Source organism: Leptonotus elevatus, chromosome 7 (genome assembly GCF_054856555.1).
Source record: "Leptonotus elevatus isolate MCC_2025b chromosome 7, RoL_Lele_1.0, whole genome shotgun sequence".
Taxonomy (NCBI): Eukaryota; Metazoa; Chordata; class Actinopteri; order Syngnathiformes; family Syngnathidae; genus Leptonotus; species Leptonotus elevatus.
Window position 1 is genome coordinate 17,404,801 of NC_141245.1, and position 16,720 is coordinate 17,421,520.

Genomic DNA, 16,720 nt, shown 5'->3' on the forward strand with positions numbered 1-16,720 from the left:
GGGAGAATGAACACAGCGGGAATCACTGACTGGTATTTATCCGACAAAAAGTGTCTCTGTTAACTGCTCTTTTAAGATTGTTTTGTTGTATTCAAAGTACCTATTTACACCAAGCAAGCAACACTTTAAAATGGTAGTGAATGGTTGGAATGTTGGAAACACGTAGAGAGTTGTCTGTATATAGTAAATGCATCTTTAATAGGTTTTCCTGAAATAACACTCAAAAAACACTTTAAATGTTTGTGTACCAAAATGTGTGTGCGTGCGTGTGTGTGTGCGTGCGTGCGTGCGTGCGTGCGTGCGTGCGTGCGTGTGTGTGGTCCTCACACGCTTCTTCTAAACATGTTAATTATCGCACAGTTGGTGGACTGGAGTGCCATCTTTCACGGCCAATGAGGAATCAGTGTTGGTATGACATCAATGGGTGCCGTATGTCAGCACAGAGTCATAATGTTGGCAGTTTTACGCACAAGGTCACAGTGCGTTTGGCTACATTCTATGCAGGGCAACACTCTCCACATCGGGCAAGAGATGGTTACAGGTACACAAAAACATTCTAACCCAATCATTTTTCTTTCCATCTCGGTAAAGCTAGAATTTTGTTTAATGTGCAATATTGCCATTCTATTCTACAGTTATGATTAGGACTTACCAATTAATCAAAATCTAATCATGATTTAAATTTGGGCTTTTCATGATCATGAAAACATGAGAATTTTTGCAAAATAATTAACGCACAGATTTTCTGATTGTACTTTCAAGTTATACTGAAAGTTGAGTTTTGGCAGTTGAATAAATACTAAGTTTTGAAATCAGAGAATAATTGCTTTTATTAATTGTGATTTGCATATCAATCAAAATTATTGTGATTATTATTTTCACATACTCACCAAGCCCTAGTTATATTGTACTTTTATTTGCCATAAATTGTACCCTGTACACTCTTAAAGCTGCTGGTTCATAATAATAATAATTTGGGTCAAAAATGGACTGCCCCCTATTAGGGTCAATTTGACCCAACTTTCTGGGTTGTGCTGTAAATTGACCCATATAGTGGGTTGGTACTCTTTTTTTCTTTCTTTTTTTTTAATTCAAATTGGGTTATTTTTTAACCAGCAGTTTTCATAGTGTAATGCCCATATCCCACTGGCAAACGTTTGCGAAGCTAGTAAATGTTGATTTCTCATTAGGGTTTGTTCAATGTCGCTACGTTTGTTAAACGAAAAGTTTTAATGTTTTCTCTTATTAAAAGGAAATGTTGAACATTTAAAAAAATAATAATAAAGAAAAAACATGAAAAGATTATGCGAACGTTGAGACCTTAAACAAACCGCAATGAACCCTGACTAGAAATCAACGTTCGCTAGCTTCGCAAACGTTTGCCCCTCAGTGTGTTACGGGCGTTAGATGCGCACATAGCTAGATTTCCGAATTTCTCGTGCAATGTCACACATGAGGATGGTTTGACTTTAGCTGCATATTTTTCTAGAAAACTTTGAAGGCCTTCGACATTGCCTCAAGTATAGCTACAGATTGGGCAAGATGGCCGCCCTCAAAACGGGGTCCATCTTAATAAACGGCAACACACCAGGGTGTCTGGCCACACACAGTCTGTTAGGCGGCAAACAGCCTCTGATCCAAATCCACTGAGCGTCTATTTCCTGACAACACCTCCTCCACTCAGCCAGCCCGTCAATGGGAGCACAAGTGGAGGTGTTTAAATGATGAAAGCCAGCAAACAACAAACGGAAAGGAAAGGGCAAAGTGGCTACTGAGGAGTAGAGAACGGCGTGCGAGGTAGCGATGGAGCGATAAAGTCAAAGCATGATGGACGTAGCCAAGAGAAAGACTTGGAAAGGAGGCTGGAGTGAAGAGAGGGCCACTATCTGATAGAAGGGATTTGCTCTACCCTGGAACAGTAATTTACTAAAGCCATTCTGCACAGGCCCATCAATGGCGATCTGCTGGCAGATTAGACGGCAAAACCTCATCCCTCATTTTCTGTCCCGCCAATCAGCAGCTGGGAACGGGTGAGAGGGAGAGGATGAAAAGATGACAGAGAAGGGGAGAAAGGGGGTGGCAGATTACCGCCTGTTGAATGGAGGAAAGCAACATGGGCAAAACACATATGGAGGGTGGATTACATTTGTCCATGCTCTCCAGACACTTCACGGACAATCTAATGAGATGTATTAACAATATGCAAAGTTTATAGTGCTCAGTTTTGAATGACAAAACTTTTATGGTAAATGGTACTTGATTTATATAGCGCTTTTTCACCTTACAAGGCCCCCAAAGTACATTCGACTACTCATCCACCTACTGATGACGCAGCATCAGGAGCAACTGGGTGTTCATTATCTTGCTCAAGGATAAATCGACGTGGTCACAATTGTATGGGATCAAACCCACAACCTCTGGGTTGCGAGATAACCACTCTACCGCAGATGATCCTTTAACTTGACAGCGGTTGGTTCCATTTGAGGTAGCGCAGGTTGTGTTTGAGCAATAAACATAACTACATGTATTAAAGTAAAGCATTTAATAAATGTTTGCTTATGACATTCACAATATTGGGTTGTTGTTTTTTTCATTTTAAATTATGCAAGTAATTAAATTATTAGAAAAAGAGTAAAATGAGAGTGTGCACTGGCAGTGGATCAAAAAAATGTTGAAGACGTCCTCATAACATTAAATGTAGACATAATTAAATTAACACATAACAGGCGCTCGTGATATTTGGCGGGCAAACAAATGTTGATAAAAGGCCTTTTTAATTAAGTGATTAATCAAAATTCTAATGTGATTAATCTTATTTTTTAATCATTTGACAGCTTTCGTAAAAACATATAAAACAAACTTTTCAGTATGTGCTGGTATATTTCTTCAAATGCTTCGTGAAAATCTGTGATGTTTGCTTTTTTCGGCTAATAATAAAATGCAATGAAAACATAGCCTCCTTGGCGGCGGTAACAAAGAAGAACCAGACAAATGTTTTGTGTGTTGTGCTCAAGCACACTGCATACACACAATTCATGAACTGGTCTTGAGCGTCCAGTGCGTCCACATCCTGTGTCTCTGGCTTTAGCACTGACATGAAAAAAACAAAACAAAGTGGAACAACAGCGAGCTGTTCCTTCCCCTACGGACTCTGCCATCACCACTTCCCGTGCACACTTTGGAGTTAGTGCCCAACCTCAAGGCATCCTTGGGTGGCGGGGTTGGCCCAAGTGATCCCATGAGGAGAGGGCTGACATCATCCGTCCATGACTCCTGTCAACTACGAACCCTGGAGAAACGGGCGGGGGCGGGAAATGGTCCGGGCCTCAATGAAACTGCACGTGAACACGCTCAGTGTTGCACAATTTCCCAGAATCGGATCTGTTATAGCCAAACACGGAGTGGGGACAACCAGAGGATGTATTTACATAGTTATGAAGCAAAGAAATAAGGATGGGATCACGGGAGTATCCGAAGTACTCGAAGCGTTTGCTTTGGGTCTGATGGTAAGTGCTCTCAATAAGCTGGAGCAGCGGTTCAAGGGAAGGTTAAACTAGTCCACGCCGACTTGTTGAGTTCGTTCTACCAAACAGCACACAAACAAGAAATTCTTTGCAATCACAGCAGCATGACGCAATCCCCTCTGCTTGTTTATCACACCTCAGCTAAAAAGACACAACTTGTTTGTCTTGTAATAATATTTTTGCAGGGACTCTCGGTACTAGTTCCAAGACCCCATCTTTTTGCAGATAAATGAAACATCAACAGTCTTACGAGAGTTCTTTGTGTCGTCCTGGCACACACTTGACTGGAAACCTATAAACTCCGCCCTAAGTACTGATTGCTACAATTACAGCATTCTAGAAGACACATTTGTGTACTATCAAGCCCACAATCGAGCTTTAATTAAAGCAAGTCATAGACAGAAACACTTTTCAGATCAGAAGTCAGTACATTTGAGGACTTGCCTTAACCGAGTACTAATACTTGAGAATGCAAGTAACTGTGATTAAAAGTGTGTATATCTGTTATAAAATATTGTTCAAAACATAACTTTACACTGAAACACATTTTAGAGACTTGTAATTACTGATGCTTTAACATCAAATGCAATTGTTTTCTAACAGTCTTGCTACACATTAATTGCAACGCGTTATGATTTATGTTCGATATTAATTATGAACAGCACTTTTTTACTGTTGTGGTTGTTCTTTTAAGTGCTCCATTAAAAAAAGTTCAGTTGAGTTGAGCTGTAGGACTATGCATGTCGTTAGGTGGTCTCTCAGTCTAAACACTAGGGGGTAGTATGTAAAAGGTATATCAACGATAGGTAAGAAATGAAGAGGAGTGGTGTTATAAGCAACGGCATCATTTGCAGTCATGACATGACATAGCTCTTAGCCAAAAAGTACGTCAGGATTGGTCATGTGGTATTGTGTAGTACTAGTATTGGAGCATTTTTACAAACATAGAGTATTGGTACAAAAGGCAGTATGGGTGTCAGAAAACAGAATTTAAAGGTTAGCTGCGATCAGCAAGGGCGCCGTTACAGACAGTCAGACACATAGACAGTAGGCAAAGCGCAAAACAATTGATTAATTGATCATTCATTTTCTCCATAGTCAAGCCGACAACATTTTGTCAAATGCTCATCCCAACATGATAAATGATTGTGCTTTCCAACTCAAATACGTTAATCTACTACATCATCTGAATTTGTGGTGTGCCACAATACAAGGATTACAGGCCGATTTGAGGAATGAGCCCTTAAAATCTACGAATATGCATTGACAAAATGTCATGCCAGAAAAGGCTTTGCACATATGTGCTTGTTATCAATTTATGCGTAGCTTTTGTTTATTTGCTCTCATCATGGATCGGCAGCACACACAATAAACTAAACCTTATGCTTTTATTCACTGCCGCTCGCTGATGCCGAATGAATCATCGCTCGTCATGGACTATGTGTTGGATTTAATGAAGACTTATTGTGTGATACATACAAATAACGTAGGCAAAGACTGTGAATGTGACTCATTACTGTGGAAATCTTCCTTCTAACGTTGGCATTGGCAATCACAATAGCTACGATGCTTGTTAATAACAGTTCAAATATGCCTCTGAAGTCACACAAAATAGTGTTTGAAAGGTCTGTGCGACTGACTGGCTGCATGATTCTTACGGTTGACGCGCACAGCAAACACGGGCAGACTTCATTGCAAACAGCAAAACCTGGAATGGTCCCACTAGAACAACAGCTCTAAGAAAATTAGCATTTTACCTTCTGAATTGAAAACTACAGGTGAGGTTTACTTACCCCACCCCCTCCCACTCCCCCTCCACACACACACACACACACACAGGCGCAAACACGCGGCAGTCACATGGTTTTAAACTACAACAGGCCCAGCTCGTCTTGACCTGACAAACTGCATTCTCAATGACCTTTTCCCTCATTGGGCAAAAAAGTCTGCATTCTCCCTTCTCTGAAAACTGTGACTAACACGAGCCGTGGTATGATGAGGCCGTCTTGTCAAAAACAACTCTGTTTACATTCTTCCCCCGTGTTACTTTTATCTCTACAACTTATGACATACATGCAAGTCAGCATAGCAATGAAAGACGGAAAGGCAGCAGTAGCAGGGATTGAATCTTGGGATAATGAGCACATAAATGGGCAGTTTTATTAGAAAAAGAAACAAAGCTGACAAAGCATACCAGCTTTTGTTGATGATGTTTTACTTGATTTATTAGCAATACTGATCCATGCTCTGTTTATTCACTGATAGGCCTTCAAAGCTTGAGCGCCTTGAAGATGGGGGAATACACACTTTCTGAGTAACAGGAATGTAACAAAATGGTGGATGCACGGCAGCCCCGCAGCAGGAAATGAACTCTGACATAAGAACTATGGACTTTGGGCCCCTGGTGCATCCTGGTAAATTACAGCATTGGGGGGGGGGGGGGGGGGGGTCCATGAAACCCTAACTCAGAGTAGTGGTGTCATGAAACCAAAACTCTGACTTTGATACTACTCACTGTAGTAGTACTGATGTATCGGTACACCATGCAAGCCTAACTCGTGGGCCTATTTACAATCCCCTCAAATGAACATTGTATGGTGACGCCGTGACGGCATCCGTACCATTAAAGCCTTTTCCTCATTTCAATCAGGTGATTCATCACTGTGACCATTCATGTGCTGTTTGTCCAACAACAGAAAGACTCAGAAAAACAAGGTCAAAGCCAGGCCAACTTGGAGACTGGCAGCCTGTCGGAAACTGTAGTCTGTCTTTCTTTTTTGCGGATGGACCCGCCAGCAACACAAAGGCGGCTGCCAGCACACAGAGTGGGCCGGAGACAGCGAGAGTGCAGGAAGTAAATAAAGTACTACCAACCAAATAAAAGAACACTGCTTGGGTCAAAGCATTTTTGATCAATTCCTCCATATTTATGTAAGATGCCGCTGTGGGGTTTTTCCACCAATGAGACAATAGCATGGACCTCATTAGCTAAGTGGTGGCGGGGGTGACAGGCAGTGGCGCTGCGATCGATAAAGGCTGGCTCAACCATCCACAGCCCGAGAGGTGCTTACTCATCAGCCCAGGGATTGGGTAAGCCTTTGCTGGGGCCACAGATTTGGACCAGGTCAGATAAGCGATGTAGAGGTGTCAAGGCTATGATATCCGTGATATCAAATAGCTACGTGCAGCCACCTAATCTTCCCACCTTAAAAAGGAAACGATGGACAATGACACACAACCGTTTGGAGGCCAAAAACAGGGGGGACTGATTAACTGGGTCACTTGAGACCAGTTTCTACCAAGCAATACTCGGTTAAAATTGGTGCAACTGTCAACAGTTGCTTAAGTTGCATAAATATAGATTTTTAATGTTCTATACTCCAGTTTCCCTGGCAGTGTCGTCATGATGTTCTTCTTTAGACCACAATTTGTAAATACTGAATCAATCAATGCCTCGATTCGTTGCAGTCTTAATCAGTGCCATTATTGCTCTATGATGCTGACAAAATGTTCTATACATTTACAGATAATTTTATGTCCATATCGATATTAGAGGTGCAAACATTAACCAATTAATCAACAACTAAGTGATTATCAATTTTATCAACAACGACTTTGACAATACCAGTATGGTCCGCCCTCATGTGGCCATTTTATGATCAGGAACTGGAAATTACAAGAATAGAAAATTGCAAAAGTGAAGCAACAAAGCTAACACCACGCATCAAAATGATGATACACAGTAAATTACATCATACAGAACATGCTTAAGAAAGTACAACAAATAAACTACCGGTAAATTGTCACCATGCCTGGATTAGTGGAAAAGTGGCTGTTTTTTTGTGTCACCAACCCCCAAGTTCAACCACAAATACTACAAAAGTAATAATTTTTAATGTTAAAATGTGCCAAGCCAAACTGAATTGTACCGCTTGGTGGAAATGTGGCTATTGTGTCTATGGAGTCACCAACCCAAAATACTACCACAAATACAACAATGTTCCGAAGTGAAAATGCCGGCATCAAACCAAAGTTCAGAAAAGCAAATGACAGCGAAAAAAAACAAACACTATAGGGTTTTGTGTGTTTGTGCGCAAGACAGTTGCAGCACATGTTTGCGAGGGACACGCCAAAGGCCAACGCTGTGGTCAGAACCCCCTGAAGTGGCATCTGACACAAACACTGGGTGACAAGGCGGCGCCCATTCTGTGTCCTTAACCACAGCTGACAAATACACTGCATCGTGGCCTCAAAATGGCCAAATTAAAATAGCAGATGATGACGTGAGAAACAAAAGAAAAGTGAAAAAGAAAAAAGGAGAAAAGTGAAAACATGGGGTCAGCTGAGGTATTTTCAGGCCTGTGGGAGCTGGTATCGGCAGCTCTTTTTCTCGTTTCTTGCAAGATGTTTGCCAGCCTGTGACTAAAGTGGCCAGATTTCATTACTTTGAGGTAGTTAAAATGACACATCCAATGATGAAGGAAGCAAAAACTTGCTGAATTTGAACTGAATTTATCTCGCTTGCTGTAGTGTACACACAATCTCAATTAGGATTTTTAAACTGTTTTGGCTGACATTCTGCACGGCATCATTGAACCTCACAAGCCTGCGGATAATGCCTGAAAACTCCAAGATGTGATAAGGGACATGGGAAAATGGACAAAATACTTACAAAGGTCTGCTAACTTAAAGCCAACACATAATGCAAAACGCTGTAGACTGCTATAACGTTTAGCGTCAGTGTCACAGTATAAACCTTAAACTAATTAAACAAAGCTGGTATTGCAACATATACAGAATGTTGATATAACAATAGTCACTGGCATTTTTTATATGCTGAAAAAAAAAATTCTTAATGCAGCTTAGCCGCAGCGGTCTATCAGTGCATCCCCACTGAACGTGTAATTGTCATATTACACTCAACATAATAGCTTTGTAACAAGTCCTACCACCCCTTAATGTCTGTCCTTAGACGCAACAAGTCAGGTTAATGTCAAAGAGTCTGCCAAGAAACTAAAGCACTCCAGCACTGAATCGAATGACAGAAGCCTAAAAACAAACTCTTTAAAAACAGCATGTGATGGGATGGGAACCTGCATTTACAAGAAACACGACAAATAATAAATGTCTACAATCTCAACAATATCCTTGATTACAAGTGTACAGCATATCAGGATTTAAGGTCTGTCTCTTGAGCATACTCGCTCAAAAACAATCTGAGACTATTATACCCATAATGTGCACTATTAAAATACATGTGACTATCCCTGAGGGGGTCTCCGTGACCTATTAAAGCAGCGAAAGTCCAACCTAGAGAACTCCAGGCAGTGGCCTCATTTCGCTGGCAGCAGCTCAATCATAACATCTTATCTACGGACACGCTGAGTCATGGAATTCCGCTGTGGCCAATAGCCAAGCAGCAGGGTTACTTATGGCCGTCATTGATTGGTTGATCCCAGAGTGCAAAGCTGAAAGGGCACATACCAGGAGCAGAGCCCTGAAGCAGAAACCAACAGCAGTTTGCTCACGCTCACTCTTTTTCCTGCGACTGACTCGCCTCCTGGGGTACGGTCAGAGTCCATGTCTATACCTCAAGGTACAATCGACACAAGCCCCTCAGGGCCAATTACTTAACTCCAAGGAACTATTTGGACCTTTTCAGGGCCAAAGAAGTATCAAGGGCAGAAAAGCAGTCAAAACCCCCCAAGTGACAAACTATTGTACTCCTGAAAGGCACAATGATTCAACGTGTACCTTATTTACACCTACCAGAGGCAATCATCACCAACTGTCAAAAGCTATTTTCCACCAGCGGTACGGTTAAGTTAAGTCGGATCAGGTAAACCCTCATTAGCTTTGCATTTCCAGAGCAGAGTGTTTAGGTGGGATGGTGATAGCTGCGTCAAATTGTTTGGCATTCCACCATACAAGCGAGAAAGGATAGAAATTGTTCAATAATTAACTATGAAAAAGTTCATGCAACACAGTAGGGTCCAGTGTGCTGACAGTATATTTTAATGGAACTTGCTATATTTTGTTTGTATGGAAGCATGGAACTGCCAATGTGCACTAAACATTTTTGACTGGTGAATATGTTGAACATTAGGGGTGGGAATCTTTGACTGTCTCACGATTAGAGGTGCGGCAATTAACCGTTTTTACGATTAATTGTGGTTTTTAAACGTCAGGGTAAAATAACCGCAGCCGTTCAACAACACCGGTTATTTCAGCTCACGTGCGGCGCAAAATGAGCCATGCGGCATAGTTCATAGCTCTTCTGTTTCCATACGGCCCCTTTTGGCGGGCGCACAACAACACAGGGCTCAGGTTTGAACGCCGCCCGGGGAAAGTTGCATAGGGGCGGCCGGTACCAATGTACCAATTATCGATTTGATTAAAATCTGATAAAAATTCTAACAGATAAAAATGTATTACTGCAGTAAGTCTAGTTGGCCGTGTGAAAAAAATCATTCTAGCAAAGCTTTGAGGGCATAGATTTTGCTTTGACCTTTGTGGAATCTAATTACTTACGTTATTCAATAAATGAATGCTGCCCTAACGGAAATTAAATGGAAAATCAAAGAAACGCATACCGAACTGTACAGCTTGGCGAGAATGCGACTCAGTCGTACCCGGACTTCTCACATCGAGGAATCACTACTAACCTCTGTATCGTACATCCTGGTCCAATTTCTCCAAGGCCACCATGAAAACGGTGTCACTGTGGGGTCTCCTTTAAAAGACCACTTTAATCGTGTTCACTTCCTTGGAGCCGCCCGTTACACTATTAATCATATCTAAAAGCGTTACTTACTGCAAGCAATCGCCCTTAATAAGTCATATGAATTGGAAAACAATACCTTTATAGGGTGGGCTAGGTATAGGGCAAGTGCAATTTTTCTTAACAGTCCATTCAAAGTTCCTCAGCGAGCAATTTATTACATAGCCCATGAGTGTCTGCAATATTTAATAGTCATTTTGGTTCCCAGGAGTATATGCGAGGCACAAGTGGAACTGCGGACTTGAGGTCAGTTCCTGGCGCGTATTTCAGCTTTTCTGTTAAAAGTACCTCCAAAGCCGAATAGGGGGCAAACTACAGAGGTCTTTATATCGAAATTGTAATATGCAAAGAGGGTGAAACACTGATGAGAGAACAGAGCCTCATTTCAACCTAGGCAGGCACACTTTCTAATGGAAATTCAGATGCAATCGTCCCAGAATGCACCTCTTTCTGCCTAATAATCGGTCACCAGAACAAAGCCACCATTGAGCGAAGAGTGACTGTAATCGGGACCACCAAACTGCAAAGCTGCCTGCTATAATTAGCTCCTTTCTCCATCAAACACAGGCTTACGCTGACTTACAAGGAAGCTTCTGCTGTGAAACAAGGGTGAGAGGTGGGAGAGATTTAGGGGAAAAGACCATTTTTGATGAGCGGGAAAGCGATCCTTCTCTGGCGTATGAAGCTGCGTGGCATTGACAGGTAGGCTCGCTCGTGGGGGGAAATATGCAAATGTCTGAGCAGGTGACAGGCTGGGGGGAAAAAAGCGTGGGTTGACACGGAAATATGTTAGAGGGTACATTTTCAAATGGTACTTGATTTATATAGCGCTTTTCCACCTTACAAGGCCCTCAAGGCGCTTTAAATTCGACTACTGATGACACGGCATCAGGAGCAACTGGGGGTTCAGTATCTTACTCAAGGATACTTTGACGTGGTCACAATGGCATGGGATTGAACCCGCAACCTCTGGGTTGGGAGAGGACCACTCTACCGTTGAGCCACGCCGCAACCTAACCAAATGGGAGTCGAATCTAAAACAACCTTGTTCACATTTCAAATAACCGGCTCTCAATAGGCCCAAGTGATTTAAAACGGCTCCACGCGGCCATTTCTCAACCTGTAGAAAACGTCGAGGAGAGCACACCCCTCCACTTTTCCCGCTTGCCAAACTCTGAGCTGTCCAGATAATGAGGGACTTAATCTCACTTCCAGTGTCCTAATCGGAGTATGCATCCACATGTCTGGCCCACAGCCTGACAAGCGGAGCCAGCCTCCCTTTAATCCCAGCAAAGGAGTTCCACTCCCAGGACCGGATCAACACGACCCGGTGGCAGACGGTACAAGGGTGAGTGGGTACCGAGCCTGCTGCTTGGAGATGTGACTGCCTTGCTGCAATGAGCCCAATCAGGCAAGGAGCAGAAGTGCTGACAGCTGCTAACACATTTTACCTGGGAGCAAAGAGATGAGTGTTCCACTATAAAAAATATTGTGTTGACTTGCTTCTCACCACAGTACGAGCAAGGCAGTTGATTAAGCACAGTGAAAGGGAGACTCATCAAAAAATGCTGCCAAACATACCGTAGGCTACGATGAGTCAAAGTATCTGCTTGGAAAGGACAAAAAAACAACGGGATGGGCATTTCACGACATTTCCTTGTTCAACCATGGGGAAAATGATCTATTTCTATCTTTTTAAAATCCCTATAAAATAAAAATACATGTATTCTTAAATGGATAGAGCATAGAGCAGTGCTAACAACCCTGCCACATTTGAATGAATAAAAACAAGCAAATATACAATATGAGGATTTAAAAAACGGGAAAAATTGCTGTGGGGGTGTCCTAAATGTCCTGCTCAACAGTCAATCAAACACCACTGCTACAACCTGTACAAATTGTTTTGTCTGCACACATCTACAGGTTCGAGCCGTACGGTACAATGTACAGGATCCCACCAGGTCACAACGAGGACACGCTGTCTGTCACGTTTGACTTTTAACTTTTTTTCTTACCTTCCTCTTCTGCCTTCTTCCGTGACATGCGTGCACTCGTGGATGACAACAAGGCGCTCTAAAGCTGCCACACCAGCCCGAAGGCTGTTAAGTTGTACAACCCCGCCCTCCAACGTCAGTCTTATATTTGTTCTCAGTGTGACGTGCGCGCACTCACGGCTGACAATGAGGCGCTCTAAAGCGGCCAAGCCAGCAGTCTATCTGAGGGGAAGTTGCATTTTTGGGGAATAGGCATAGTTAGCTAATCGGACAATGCAGCTGCACCATATAGCCGCGAATAAGAATGGAAAGGAATGCAGTGCTTATATAGTGGGGGAGGGCCAATTCATGCCAGACCATAAAGTGCCTAACGTGGTGCAGTGTTAGCCACACACAAAAATTAACGCTCCAACTCCTCAAGAAAGTGCTCCTTAGTAGTATGCCTTCGCGGATGTTTCCAAACTAGTGCAGTACTGAGCACATAGCACTGATGTAGCACAACTTCCTGCATTGGACATCACTTGTGCCTTCTTTTGCCAGCAAAATAGTTAACACTGAATCAAAAGCACCTCTTATTGATAGCAACCAATTCGTGCACTCCATTTCACCTCAGTTGACTGTGGACTAAGGGATTGGCAGGAGGAGGCGGAGCTTTAATTCCACATGAACAACAGAATTCTTAAACAATTAATCGATTACTACCGCCCTTGCGCTATACATCATCTTGGTGACTCCTCAGTGAGTATTGATGTTCTATTCTCCTATAATGTGCAAAAACAAATTAAATATATCGTAAATGTCTGGATATAGAGTGGTGGCTTATCTATTTGGGGTGTGGTGTTAATTTATTCAAGTGGATAACTAACTGCATCTGGCAATTAATTGCAGCATTGGAGGCCACTCTCTGAGGAAACATGCTTTGTAAAATATGCATATGCTTTAGTGAATCACCATAAAATTGGGAACTCACTTGATTTAAGACCATCCCAGCATTAAATTACATTTTCTTCCACTTGGTCTGAGCTGTTATTGGGACGTGACACATTACAGACACTAAACACGCAAAATACGCTCTTCAAATCCTCCACTGGTTATTATAACAATTAGGTTGCCCGACGACTGATTTACTTAAAAGGAAACAACAGCAGCATACTCGTCTGCTATTAAAGTTCCTGTTTTGTTCTTGGATTCAGCAATGACACAGCAGTGTGCTCCCTCCCACACCTGCCACCGGTCTCTCACTTCAAATCCACCGGCATCAATCTTTTAACCGGTGTGGCAGTAAGAGAGACGTCTCCTGGAATGAAGTGGCCAGATGTCCAGCGGGGACGCAGAAAGGGAGTGGCTGGCGGGGCGGGGGAGCAATGACCACTTTGCAGTAAGCATGACACATAGGTTGACTGGCTCTGGCATCGAAATTGATTAATAGCTATGTTAATTGTTAACATGAGGTCACCCTCGTAAGTCTACCGCGACATTACCATAAAATATGAGAGCCACTTAGCTCCACATGTGATATGAAATGGATGCATACCAGTTGGAAAATAATAGAATATATTACTGAGGTGTATCCACAGGTTCAGTTCTTTATGTTTGGTGGCAACTTGAAATCAAACAATGCCTCGCTTAAATTCACTTTGTGGTTCATTTTGGATGATAAGAACCACACAAGCATGAGTTAAATAAATGCAGCCCCCCCCCCCCCCCCCCGATTGTTCCTTAAACCCAACACACATTGGGCAGTGTTTCTACAGGCCTGACACAACCAATACATTCCAAATCTTGTGCTCCCAATTGTTTGAATGTTTGCTTGGATGGCGTCCATGCTTTTTGAGCTCCTTCCTGTCCTCTGTAAACTTCCCATGAATCAGCTTTTAATGAACACACAAGCGTCCTATTACATGATTTATGATCATTACTAGAAAAGGGTTAGAATACCAAAAGCCTTTCGGGGGATTGGGATTTACTCTGTTACATTCGCAAACTGCAGTAAAACAAGTGGCACACGCGATGATAATCACACAATATTTCGGCAGAGCACACTCCAGATTGGGGAAGATTTAAAAGGAAGTAGTCTATACGTACCATAACATTCCTTCCTCTCCGGATTCCGTCCACTCCTTTCCCTCCTCGCAGTCTTTAAAAAAAAGAGACAAAAACACTCCCCGCCAACACTCTCATCGATTATTATCCGCTTCTAGGAGGCGAAAAGCGTCTAAGTGTCCATTTCGTGTCACTTTGTACGCTCACGTCTGAAGTTTTCACATTAGCGTGCGTGCGTGTGTGCGCCGGGGGGCTAACCAACAACTGAATGCTAGTTAAGGGGGAGAAAGCGACCAAAATGCCGCACAAAGTCGTCTTCTACGCACGTATGAACAAGGAAGAGAGAGGAAACGGATGGTCTGCTGCTTTAAAAGCGTCCTTTCGAGAGTCTTGTCGTTCTTGCTTCGCCACCACGTTGTTTAGAGCAATTATTATTTCCTTTGTTATGTCCAAAATAAAAGATTGGCCAGGAGAGGGAAAAGGGGCGAGCTGTCTTCAACGATCCCAGCGGAGCAAAAAAAAAAAAAAAGAGACGAAAAGAAAAGAAAAATAAACGGTTGGATTCCCCGTCTTCTTCGCTGGTCTTGTTGAGCTGCTGACAGGCTAGAAAAAAAAATGTGTGACGGTAAAGTCTTATTTTCTTGTCAGTTTCCCAATAATGGCGGCGGCCCTTCTCCTGACTCCAGGCAGCATCTCCCCTCCTCTTTCGCGGCCAACACAGAGAGACAGTCTCGCCCAGTGGTTCATGCACACCATTACAACACGCACGCGCGCACATTCTCCAATAATCAACACTCTTGAATGCATTGTGAGCGTTCCATTTGACATACCTTTACAGTCCAACAGTTTGGAAATGTTTTATCGCATTTTTTTTTTTAAGCGAGACGAGTCCACTACTAAGGATTATCCTCTTATTCGTAATAATAGACAACTGATTAAAGGAAATGCACCGTGTAATTTAAAAACTGAGATTTTAAAATGTATATATATATATTTGTAATTCGTAAATGTATACTTACTACTATTAATGACGATGGTGATAATAATTAAAATAATAATAATAATAATAATAGTAGTAGTAGTAGTAGTAGTAGTAGTAGTAGTATCATTAAGTATAACTAATCTTTTTTTTAAAACTGTTTTTAAAGCACTGTACATATACCACATGTGGTTCGAAACAGGAACAAATAGATGCATATTAAAAAAACATTTTTTAACAATTGTGTTCAGATATATAACAACAACAACAATAATGCAAAGAAAACAATATTATGAAGAAGAAAGGATGGAACAATATTAGTTACTTGTATAAAAACAATAAGTAATAATAATAATAATAATAATAATAATGTGCTTCAAATGAAAAAACTAGACATTTATTTAGAAATAACAATATAATAATAATAATAATAATAATAATAATAATAATGTAACACACCGAAAAAGAGGAAAATGTTAGATACAATATGTAAAATAATGAAAAAATAATAATGATAATAATGAAATATATCGCAACAATATGAATGTAACACAGTGTGCTTGAAAATATTGGATAATATTGTAAAATAATATTATAAATAAATAATTATTGGAGATTCAAAAAACACTGCTTGATTCACTTAGTTAAATTAATAAAACAATAATGTTGGCTAGTGATAACAATAATAGTGATTTCTCCTCTGCAATTGTCTGGTGACCAGTCCCAGTTGTACCCAGCCTCTTGCCCAAAGTCAGCTGGGATGGGCTCCAGCTCAACCGCAAAAGTGCTATTCAAATTGGAATGAATGGGCCAGGAGTTAGGACCTAACATTTTGCCACTTTCATTAGGTTAAGTATCTAAAATATTGTCAGCCTCTCCCAGTTTGATGAAGCATATAGTTCTATTACAACGGTTACAACCACAATTGTACACCTATTGTTGCATTCATATGTCTCTGACAGTGTCAGTCAAAACTGAGTATTATTTTTCTAGTCCTGCTCAGGGTCACATTAGAAGATGTGTTTTCACTCAAATAAAGGCATAATCATACTCCCGAAAACAGATGACCTGTCTGTCAGTTACAGGACTGACACTATTAAGTTTGATCCTTCACTTCTTCTTTTTTTAAGTTGAGCCAATGCAGAATCCCCAATAGTTAACAAAATGCACATTTTTGTTTTCCACCATCAATCTACAGTACATTAAATATAAACAGCAAGTTTGTGTTCAAAGTGCACTGACCTTTGCTTGAATAAACACACAAGCTCATGTCCAATCACATCGGACACCGTGTCGCTCTCAAGCAATATTTGCACGACCCGAGTCACACGAAGCAAGATTAACAGGGGTCGAAGTTTCTGCTAAAATAATCTGCCTCTGTATTTCATCTGTTTTGTTT

General features: G+C 41.6%; 1 protein-coding gene across 1 annotated transcript in view; it reads right to left on the minus strand.

The window, feature by feature from the left end:
* arhgap35a (Rho GTPase activating protein 35a) overlaps positions 1–15,064 on the minus strand; it is a 66,122-nt gene extending 51,058 nt beyond the window's left edge. Inside the window, exon 1 of the mRNA XM_086081479.1 lies at positions 14,385–15,064. The gene's annotated coding sequence lies outside the window, so the exon portion shown is untranslated. The remainder of the gene's footprint in view (positions 1–14,384) is intronic.
* Between the last annotated feature and the right edge of the window lie 1,656 nt (positions 15,065–16,720).